Consider the following 10,316-nt stretch of genomic DNA (forward strand, 5'->3'; position numbering starts at 1 on the left):
TTTTCTCCATTTCGTTTCATCCGATACTCGAATACCTTTCTCTTTTTCTTTCTTCCTCTAACTTTGAACGTTCCTTGATCAATATAAGCCCGTTTTTACAGACCTGCGAAGGTTCCTCAACGAGTAATCACGGCGTCTGGCGCGTTTTAGGATATAATAAAATTGAAGCTCCAAAAACGCGAACGCGACGCCTAGCTCGAACCTTATTGTCGTGCTGGAGGAGTCTCGCGGCGAGCTTTTTTCAATCAATACATTCGGCACGCCTCTTACATCACGCCTCGGGGTAGGTGCCTTATACCTATTTCGTGCCGACTTGCATTTTCTCGCGGTTAATCGTCGTGTCTAGTCTAATGACGGTCAAACGTTTCGCGTTTCTTGTCAAGGTTTCGACGACGCTTCCATCCCACCCTTTACCAACGTACCCAGACCGATCAGTGACGAGGACTCGAGTCGTTATCAGTCTTCTCGAGGCACTCGCCTGACCATCGGCCCTCGGAATCCAAGGTCCTTCGCACTTTTATGTTACAGGGCTCAAAAAAGCTCGGATAGTCGGGAGGCTCGCGGAGGTTGCGAGGAGGATACGACGTGGTGAACTGCGGCGGTCGTAAGTCAATCGATAAACGCAGTAACTCACTACCTCGCTCCTCGTGTCTCCTCGCCGAGTCGATATCGCGGAACAAACTCGCCTCTCGGCCACGTTTTACTCCATGGCTCTTTTTATACTATATATATGCATCCATTTTCACAGCTCAATTCTCTCGCGCGCGTTGCTAATCTCGAAGCCTTCGAGCTGGAGTTTGATTGATCTAGCGAACAAATGCACTATGCAAATTGCGCATCGGTTAATGGTACCCAAGGTTCGTAGATAGACGAGCGGACAAGGGAAAGTCTTTGCATGAGGAACTTTTCGTAGGGACAAAAATGGCGATTGCATTGTCAGACTGTCGTATAAAACCTACACATTGTACAATGATTGGACCTTGGTGGTGCCAAATTGTACCTTCGCGTTTTTTCCCCAATACAAGACGGCTGCCCACCTAATGCCAATATCGTTTTAAATCAAATGGTATAAATTCGCGGACCAGGAACTTACCGAAGTTTGCTTTCAGCGGAAATCGCGAATAAGTGTATCGTCGCGTCGTAGTTTCCTGACGCCTACACCTACCGGCCTTCGCAGCTCTACGCTCGCCCCTCTCGTCCGTCGAGCCGTCTTTCTGCGCGCGACGAAAGCTAGAAAAGGATAAAGAGTGGAAGTGAAAGAGAGACGGATCGAGAGGTCGAACCGTGACGTGTCTGCACCATGCTTATACCTCGTAAAATCTCTCGAGGGGGAAAAAAGTGTTTCGAGGATATTAATTTTAGGTACTTTGAAATTTATTTTAGTTTATTAATCACTGGTTTGATCGTGAGAAAATACACTTTATATTCCATCATCCTCAAATTCTATTCTAATTTACATGTTATGATGGTAAGGACATCCAAGATGACGTTCCTGTAAATTCCTCGAAGCGCACGATAGCTGATTCGCTGATGTCGATTAGCGCAATTCAGTGCTCACTTAGTGCTGAGTGTATTATCGTGTCGACAGTGACCGTTGATTAAAATCTCAGTTCTTTCTTTTTCTTGATTTACTCCACCGCAGAAGAATTTGTCCATCATTCATCTGAAACTAACAGTTTTTCCATTTTTACGAATATCGACTGCCTCTCAATATACATAATTGGTCTTCGATTGTCACATTATCTTGCAATTGTAAGTTTCTCCCAAGTAATTATCATACCTGCGCTTACAGTTTGTTCCGAAGGTTTATTCACGATGATCCGAAATGATCATATACTAGATACAGTTTAGTTACAGGCAGGTATAACGGTGATAAAAGCGCTCACCTCTGGATGCCGTGTGCGTACAGAGGGTACAATCGGGTGCAATTTGCGGTCTGCGATACTTTCCGCGAGTTTCTCCTTGAGACGGATGAACGTGGGTGAGGCGTGTACACGCGGCATGCGTTGCCTCTATACCTGCATCCATCTCTTCGTGAATACCTACATACCTGCAACCTCCGGAAGGTTAGGGTTTGCAAGTTTACGTCGGGAGGATCGGGGTTCGGGATTTGCCCCGAGGGCACGAGGCTGCTGTTGCCGCTGCTGCGGGACTGCCGTTGGAGCTGCCGCCGTGGCATCGCATCAGCTACGTGCACCTCTTGTCTGTGTACGGATACGTATATGTGTAGAGGCGAAAATAAAATAGGTACGTAGGCATACCCGTTGGGGGCTTTGCGAACGTTCTCAATATCGGCTTTTCCTCCCGAGCGGACAATGAAGCCACCGCCAAGAGAGCGAGAGACGGCGAGAGAGAGGAGAAGAGAGGGATGGAGGTACACAAAGCGCGTTGGAGATCCGCCAGATTTGCCGTCCTCGGATCCGATCGAGTTCGCTGCCTGTCCTCCGGTCGAGCCTCTTCTTCATCTTTGCTTTCAGACGCTGGCTAATTGGCGAGAGTCACTTTGCTCGTTTTTAACTTCTCCAAATGACAAGCCGAAATGCGGATAGTACATCTGCTGCGTGCGATGAATTCCACATCGTAGTACGTACGTATGTATAACTACATGTATTATATATAGTATAATAACGCGATCTACGGAATATTGCAAATACACAAGAGCGTGCATATTTCAACTATGTAACACGCGTGTCTGAAGCGCGAGCAATATCTACCGACATACATACGTGAGGAATTCTCGGTGAATGGGGATGAGACGTTTCACCTATAATACGCTATTCGAGATCAACGAAGCGCGCCGCATGTGCATAAATTCCCTCTCGATTCTCGAGTAATTGCAGTTCGCGTGTTATATACGTGTTACGCCAACACGTGACGAGAGGGTGCGCTGCATATAAAAGTTGATATCGGAAACCGGTAGCAGCATTCATTATTATCGTTACGAATCTCTCGATTTCACGATAGACGGTGTTCCAGGCGTATGTATATAAAAGTATCTTTTCTTCGCAGATATCCAACTGATTAGGTATATTGATACCACAAATACGTAGAAATTGTGACATTGCGTATTCTTCTACAAACCAGAGCGCAATTATAAATGATAATGCTTGCGGTAGGTACACGGTGATTCGATAAAAATTTGCATAAGGCTTTTTCGCGCAGATTGCGCAGTACATATAATATATACGATACAAACATGATAAATACTTTGTGCGTTACATCTTGTTGACGCGACTCGGTGGCATGGATATTTGCGATAAAGAATATACCGACAACAACAGCGACGAGAAATCCGTACGTCACTCTGTGAGATAACGATCCTCTACGACGATCGGAGGGCTGCCACCTGTGCCGTAGAAATCATATCGGGCGAGTGTGAAAATCGCGGTTACGGGGTGTGTACAGTTTTTTTTTTTTTTTTTTTTTAAAGAAAATTAAAATACTTGGAGCAATTCGAGTTTGAGAGCTTTATTATTTACGGGTTAGAGAACATTTTGGAATTTTTTCATTGAAATTAATGACAAATTGCGGCATGGCGCATGTAAGTAGCGAACGACCACGTTTTCAATACGGTGGCGCAGATTCCTCTGTCAATTTTTATCCGATCGATTTAAAATTCTAACGCAATCTGTAAAGCTTGTTTAACCATTCGAGCTCGTTACTGAATTTTTGAATTTCAATCACAACATTCTTCTATAAATATTTTTGTAACAATTTTTTTTGTTCTTAAACGTACATATTTGAAGAAAAAATAGTTTTTTTCAACATTTGAGCTACGAGCTCGAAGCCAAAAGATGTTTTAAACTCAAAACAATTTTTTAAGCCGTTACAAGTTGGACAGCGATGTCAGAAGATCCGCCATCGCAAAATCCCTCGAGTTCGGAGTCGTTCGCTACTTACACGCGTCATATCGCCATTTTGTTATTGATTTCAGTGAAATTTTCCAAAATGTTCTTGAAACTATAAATAATAGAGCCCTCAAATTCAAATTGCTGCAAGTGCCTTCATGTTTTTCAATAAAAAATCTCTTAAAAATAGGTATTTTTTTACCCCCTCTCCCTCTTAAGAAGGTTAACGTTCTCGCGCCGCAGTGTGCAGAAAAGTCCATAAAAAAACGTACGAATCCGCGACGGTGTAACTATAACGTGTGCAGGTATTCGTCGTCACGCGATTCGATCCCGTTTCGCGGACGTAGAGTTGAAATATTTATGGGGTTAATCGATTCTTTAAGGGGGTAGCATGAAAGCACGTATTGAAAGGAAAAGACGAAAAAAAAAAAAAAAAAACATAATGAAAATAAACCGGTAGAAGCATTTTTCTCCGCGAATGTTGCAAAAGGCTGCAGCGGCCTCCAGACTCTCTCGCACGAGGAGTTTATCGCTTAACTTACAGCTATCACGTACGCATGTGTGTGTGCATAAATGTATAAGTGCATCTATAGGGCGAATGTGTTTGTTTTACCGCATGATCTGTTTCTGGCTTCGGCTACTGTCACTGCGGCATTTTCACTCTGCTTACTGCACTTGTTGATAACGACGATGGAATTATTTGCCCGCGTTCGCGATTCTCGCTGCAGCTGAGAAACCCACGTCCGTTTGAGTCACACTCGATTGAACTGCAGTCCTCGATACATGCATCACGTTTACGTGGAAGTTTAATCGTGACCGCGGGCATAATATCGCGACTGCATCACGGGAAAAGAAACATTTATGTGGAAAGGAATTGGTCGCGATCGTTCGATCGGTGACACTTGCAGGAGTTATTCTCCCTAGGAGGATAAGTGGATGAAGGTATACAGTTATTGATGTAGGGGATATAACTGAAACAATTCCTCGCATGTGACGCGGCGTTCAAGAAGACCGTAAAATTTCAATAGAAATCGGTGAATTCAAGTCCAGCTGCATCGCGGCCGACGCCGCAAGATATTCAGTTTCGAGACCCGCAGTGATGATGCACGACCACCGACTGAAACATGCAGGTAGTGAATTTCTTTCCACAGTGAGACGGCCACCCGTCGATATCCTCCGTCTCGCTGTCCTCGCAATTGAATAGTATCCCAGCAGCTTCTGACTTTCCAGATTATTCTTAGCTCATCGGACGTCTGATTGAATTCCCCGCGCGGGTCGTTTAATTTCATTTGATTTTCGCTGTAAACGGTACGGTATGATGTTACGAGTAGGTAGATTACCCTATGCTTGCACGAAAAGGGAATTTCATTTGAGACAGAAGATTCCTTGCAGCGTTTACCGCATTTTTTTCATTCGATTTATTTTTCATCCTTGTGCTGAAACTGCAGCGCGGGGCTAAAAAGCTCTTACATTTCTTACAATAGACGCAGCAGACGATCATTTATAGCCGCGGTGGGTTCGAGCGGCGAGGATCAGCCAGCGGAACTTGAGTATCGCAGCGGGGAGAATAGCGGCGGCGCGTATTTGATTGCTCAGGATCGTATATGGTACCTACGGGGTGAAAAAACGTCGGGAGGTAGGTATATAGGTGCATAATACCTAAGGGCTTATTGTGCCTGTATACATAATTATACGTGAAACGATCGGTGTGTCCCAGGGCAGTCGGTTGTCTGGCGAATCGGTGGGCGTGGCTACCGAACGTGTATCCTAGACGTGCCGTTTATCCGAATTATCCTTCGGATACAAACCCGCTTCGCACCATTTACATTCGTATCGGTGGTAGCTACGCAATGTTTAACGGATTTGCATTTTCACTGAAAAATCATGCGTTGTGGATACTATGTCATTGGAAAGACTCGCTACTACCGGGAATGAGACCGCTCTGTACTGACATCGAAATTATAGCAGAGAATTGCAGAAACTTCTCACTTCAAACATTCAAACGACCGTAGTTTTGAATTGGTCGTTTGAAAAATTTTGAAATAATTCAAAATCGTCCAGTGCGATGGAAAAAACTCGCGGGTTAATTTTAGTCGATGTTTGTTGGTAATCTTCCAAGTTATAGACGTTTAGCATCTCTTTTGACGCGCCATTTTGAAAGCGGAAACACGTAACAGTCGAATTTGACGTATCGGATGGTCTGAAATACATTTGAGACAATTTTCGGGAACGATTTATTCGTTTGAACCGATATTCCCAGATGCGGGGTTAAAGAGTTTCGGTTGAAATAACCACTAACCAGCCGTGAATAGCTGCAGCTAATCCGGCCGCGGCGCTTATAAGAATAATTTAAATACCTACGACACATCTTTACATGAATAGCTTAGGGTTTTGAGAACCCGCAGGACATGCCTAGTCTTGTCAAATAACGCCAAGGTAAATATTATATCTGGTAAATATCCAGTAAACATGGTAAGCGTATCTCGGCCCACGCGAAAAGAACGTCCGTGATATATTGACGTATTATAATACCTATAAAACATAACATGCGTCACGTTTAGTTTAGAATACATTGGGCCAAACACAAATACATGTAAGATCTGCCGTTTGCACCAAAATTTTCGGAGAAACTTCAACGACGGAATCTGAAATTCCGATAGTATTCGTGCCGTAAATAATAATGATCGAAATTAGAATTTCGTTAGACGGACCGAAGTCACGATCGATTCATATTTATTCCGACCGACGCAACCACGTCAACGGCTCACGAGCATAACCAGAGGGATAAGTAGAGGAGAAAAAAAAGAGAAGAAAAACGGCTTAACAATGACGTTGACTCGAGTCTGATTGCGCGTGGGCGGAGGCGGTCCATGACAAGGCCGCGGGAGCGGCCCAGGAGGGACAGGAAGACGAGGAAGGGCCCTGGAGAAGAATCGGCGTGCGGTCCAACGGTGCGACGCGTGACAAAGATGGAAGTGGAGGAGGAAAGTGGTCTACCCAACCCTCGAGGCATTATATACTTGCGTGGCTCGCCTCGCCTCCTCTTCTCGCCTACAAGCCACACCGTCGCGTCCCAATCCGAACAGTAATTAAAGCGCGGTAATGCCCCGGGACTCTACTTCGAGTACGGGCGGAATAGGCACGTCGTACTCTCATCGTAATACCTCGCGTCGACATATTTTGGTCGAGGAAACCCGACCCCGGTAAATCAACAAGTGAAAACCTTCTCTGGGGCTAGTTCAACAAACCGACGAAAAGTTTGCTGCAAGCTGGGAATTTCTTATTTCCATCAAATACGATACCATATATATATATACATTCGGTACACTTTGAAAGCTTGCCACCATTTTCGGTCCTGATGACTCTGATGTTCTCCAGTTATGTCCTCGAATAACCTTTTCCATCCTAACTGCGCGGGTATCCAAGCCTTCACAAGCAGTTGGCGGTATAACACGCCAAGACCAAACCTCTGCAGTACACTAAGACGTAAAATCTATAGATATTCTCTCCGTCTATCGGTCTATTCCTGATCTCGCATATAATATATATATATATATATATATATATATATACGCGACAAACAGCCTTGCAGGAATCGTTCACCTCTAGCCGCAAGGAGACTTTCGTTTCCGCAAGGACGTTTAAGGATTTTACCCGTGGCTTGATGTAGGCTGTCAAAGTGTACACCCAGGTTTGAATATCAGCTCTTGCAAAGTGACCGAGCACAACCATTTCATGTGATGAATCGTTGCATCAGGCCCAGTGCAGCACGCTCGTAGGTACGTACGTCTCAAGGACGCTTGCGGTAATCATTGTTAATCATCGTGCTTGCCCTGGGCCCACCCGCAACGTGGCGCAGCCCCACCTACGGCTGATCAACTTTTCAAAGTACTTTTACCAAGTACCTCACCTCGTCTCGCCCTTTGATCCGCGCCGAAGAGGGCGTCGTGTACGCTCTACGTGAGGAGATCAACTGTTTTCTACCACTTGTTGATTTATGCACAGCCTATACACGTACGCATGTTGGTACCCGGGGTATGCAGCCCGCATGCAGCGGTTGACTTATAGGCACGCGAAACAACATATTCCGAGCATGATATACCAGAGCTCAAATGCCCCGTCTATTCTCCGGTTCACGGTCTCGGAATCGTGAGCGAACCAGCGGCTAGATGGACCACCAGGAGTGGCGCTGAGTACACCTTGCAAACGGTCGGATGACGAGAGTTCGATTATTAGATACATCGAACTCGTAGATATCCGCCAACTTTTTCTTTGATTGACATTTTTCATTCTGTGACTTTTTTTTTTTGGTGAACAAGCAAAGCCAACGACCGGGAACCGTCTAACGTTAAGACAGACTGACCTTGCACCTGAGAGATAAATGACGGGCACCTTATGCGGATCAATTGATGGATCCAGGGATCGGGATTCGAGCTACACGCGTCCACACTCGTGCCCAATCAATGTGTACGTTTATAAGGCTGTCGATGAATTACGGTCACTGACGTGAACGTGTAGGTGTACCAAGCTGCGTTAGACACGTCCCACGCTTTGTTCAGTCAAGCTTCGCGCTTAAGGAGGTAAGCGTACAATCAGTTAGTTGTAAGGAAGAAGGTTGAAACAACCAATAGCGGTAACAATGACGGTTGTTTTTGAGTAGCACCGACTAGACTGTAGTATAATATGGTATACTGTTGTGTATACATAAAAGAAGACCAGAAATCTCAATTATACAGGAAATACACGTTCGACGAGACGATTTTTTACTTTATACACAGTGTTTGTTTAAGGTTCTATAGGCGGTTCGGGTCTTTTCTGCTTCCAGTTGTCGCGGTTCGGTGGTTCACGTGCGACTATCTCTTCAGAGACGAATGATCGGAAACAAAGATAAGCAATGAACGGTATCTGTACGCATGCGGGACTGTACTTTTCTTCATTCAGAACTACTCTATAAACATATATCGGATGAAGATAAGATAAAATTTCTAGGTATGTGCAAGTACGAAATTTGACTCATAATGGTCGGAGGATAATAATGAGGAAAGCTGTTCCGGAAATATTTTCAAACGAGATTGTTCACGAACCCTTCAGTTTCATCATTGGATTCAGTGTTCGTAACCAACGCAATTTCGCGTGCCTCGTAGCTTTGCTGAAACCCTTATCGCCAGTTACGTTCTTCATTTAGCCACGATATTTGGTTTGGCAACTTCTGAATCAATTCTCATCCTGGGCGTGCCTTCTTCAAGACACTACGACACTTAGTCCAGGGAGCCCAAGGAAGCAGACCTGTACCTACGAAGGCATAGGCCATCGAGCATCCAAGCAGCTAGGGGATCTCGTTGTCGGTCGAACAACGAAGAAAGGTTCCCGAAGTTCGGACCTCCCCTCGTCCCCCACCTTCTCTCAATCCCACTCCTTCTCTATTTCTCCCAGACGCTCTTGCACTTTCCTATACGGTCTTGGAGTACGTCCGGTTTTGGAAACGTCTAGAACTTTACGTCGAACGGAAGTGTGAGCGTCTCGTAACCTTTATTACGATTTATAGAAGCTTTTTCAATACAGCATTAATGCGGTATTAGGATCAGCGAATAATTAGCACTGTACACAATGAGATAAGACACGAGTAAATTTTGCCGGTTAAATAATCGACTTTTGGTATTATTTTCGAAGGCGAGACGATGACCAAATTATTCTTGCCGTCATTTTGTTTGGCCTGAAGCAGTGTTCGATAACCGGCAAGCGCTGGTTACGATCGTATATGCAAAATAAAATTGCAAGCGTGTCAACGGCGGCCATGTTGAATTTCTTCCGTTGTCAATTGTTTCAGCCTGATAAACATTTGACGAACTCTTATCTTACAGTCACTTGACGACGCATTGTCAATGATTCGTTATCCTCAAACCTTTTCCTCACATAGGTATAGTTACTGCCTGAAAATCTCTGTACAATTTGCATATGCAGTTTCGAGTTTAAAAAAAAGCCCACGTATGTACATACACACGTATCTATCAGGAGCTATAGTGTATAGGCGAAGATAAAACGCGGCAGCGGACTCGGGGACTCTTGACTCGGCGCACGTAGTAGGAGAAGCAAGAGCCGGAGGTTTTAGCCTCGAGAGAGTTTAGTAGTTAGACGAAGCCTGCACGAAGGTCTCCGGGCCGTCAGCCGCGGTTCGGACGGAGGAGAAAGGCGGGAGGAGGAATTCTTTCCCGTTTACTCGCGGGAGAGATAGAGACTGGCTCATCGGAGCAGCGGACACGACAAGGACGGAGAGAGTCACGCTGCCTCCCGGGTCGCGAGGAGGAGGCAAAGCGTCGCTGAGCGTCGCTGAGCGTCGCTAGGAGGGCGACGAGGAGAGGAAGGCTCGACGCGGAGAGGGTGGGACGGGAACGCCGAGGGGGTGGGAGGGGAGGGAGCGCTTATCGGATCGTAGCATCGGGACGGTCGCACGTACGCCGCCAAGCCCTG

The 10,316-nt window shown here is 45.5% G+C and overlaps 2 long non-coding RNA genes across 2 annotated transcripts in view; one reads left to right on the top strand and one right to left on the bottom strand.

The window, feature by feature from the left end:
- LOC124294501 overlaps positions 1–9,525 on the top strand; it is a 90,963-nt gene extending 81,438 nt beyond the window's left edge. The window contains exons 5-6 of the long non-coding RNA XR_006904376.1: positions 8,168–8,428; positions 8,674–9,525. This is a non-coding gene — a long non-coding RNA (uncharacterized LOC124294501). The remainder of the gene's footprint in view (positions 1–8,167; positions 8,429–8,673) is intronic.
- On the bottom strand, positions 1,367–2,633 carry LOC124294500. Its single transcript, XR_006904375.1, has 2 exons — positions 1,887–2,633; positions 1,367–1,669 (listed from the first exon to the last, which is right to left on the bottom strand). It is a non-coding gene; the product is annotated as an uncharacterized LOC124294500 (long non-coding RNA).
- Positions 9,526–10,316: the final 791 nt, after the last annotated feature.

Source organism: Neodiprion lecontei, chromosome 5, assembly GCF_021901455.1.
Source record: "Neodiprion lecontei isolate iyNeoLeco1 chromosome 5, iyNeoLeco1.1, whole genome shotgun sequence".
Classification (NCBI taxonomy): domain Eukaryota; kingdom Metazoa; phylum Arthropoda; class Insecta; order Hymenoptera; family Diprionidae; genus Neodiprion; species Neodiprion lecontei.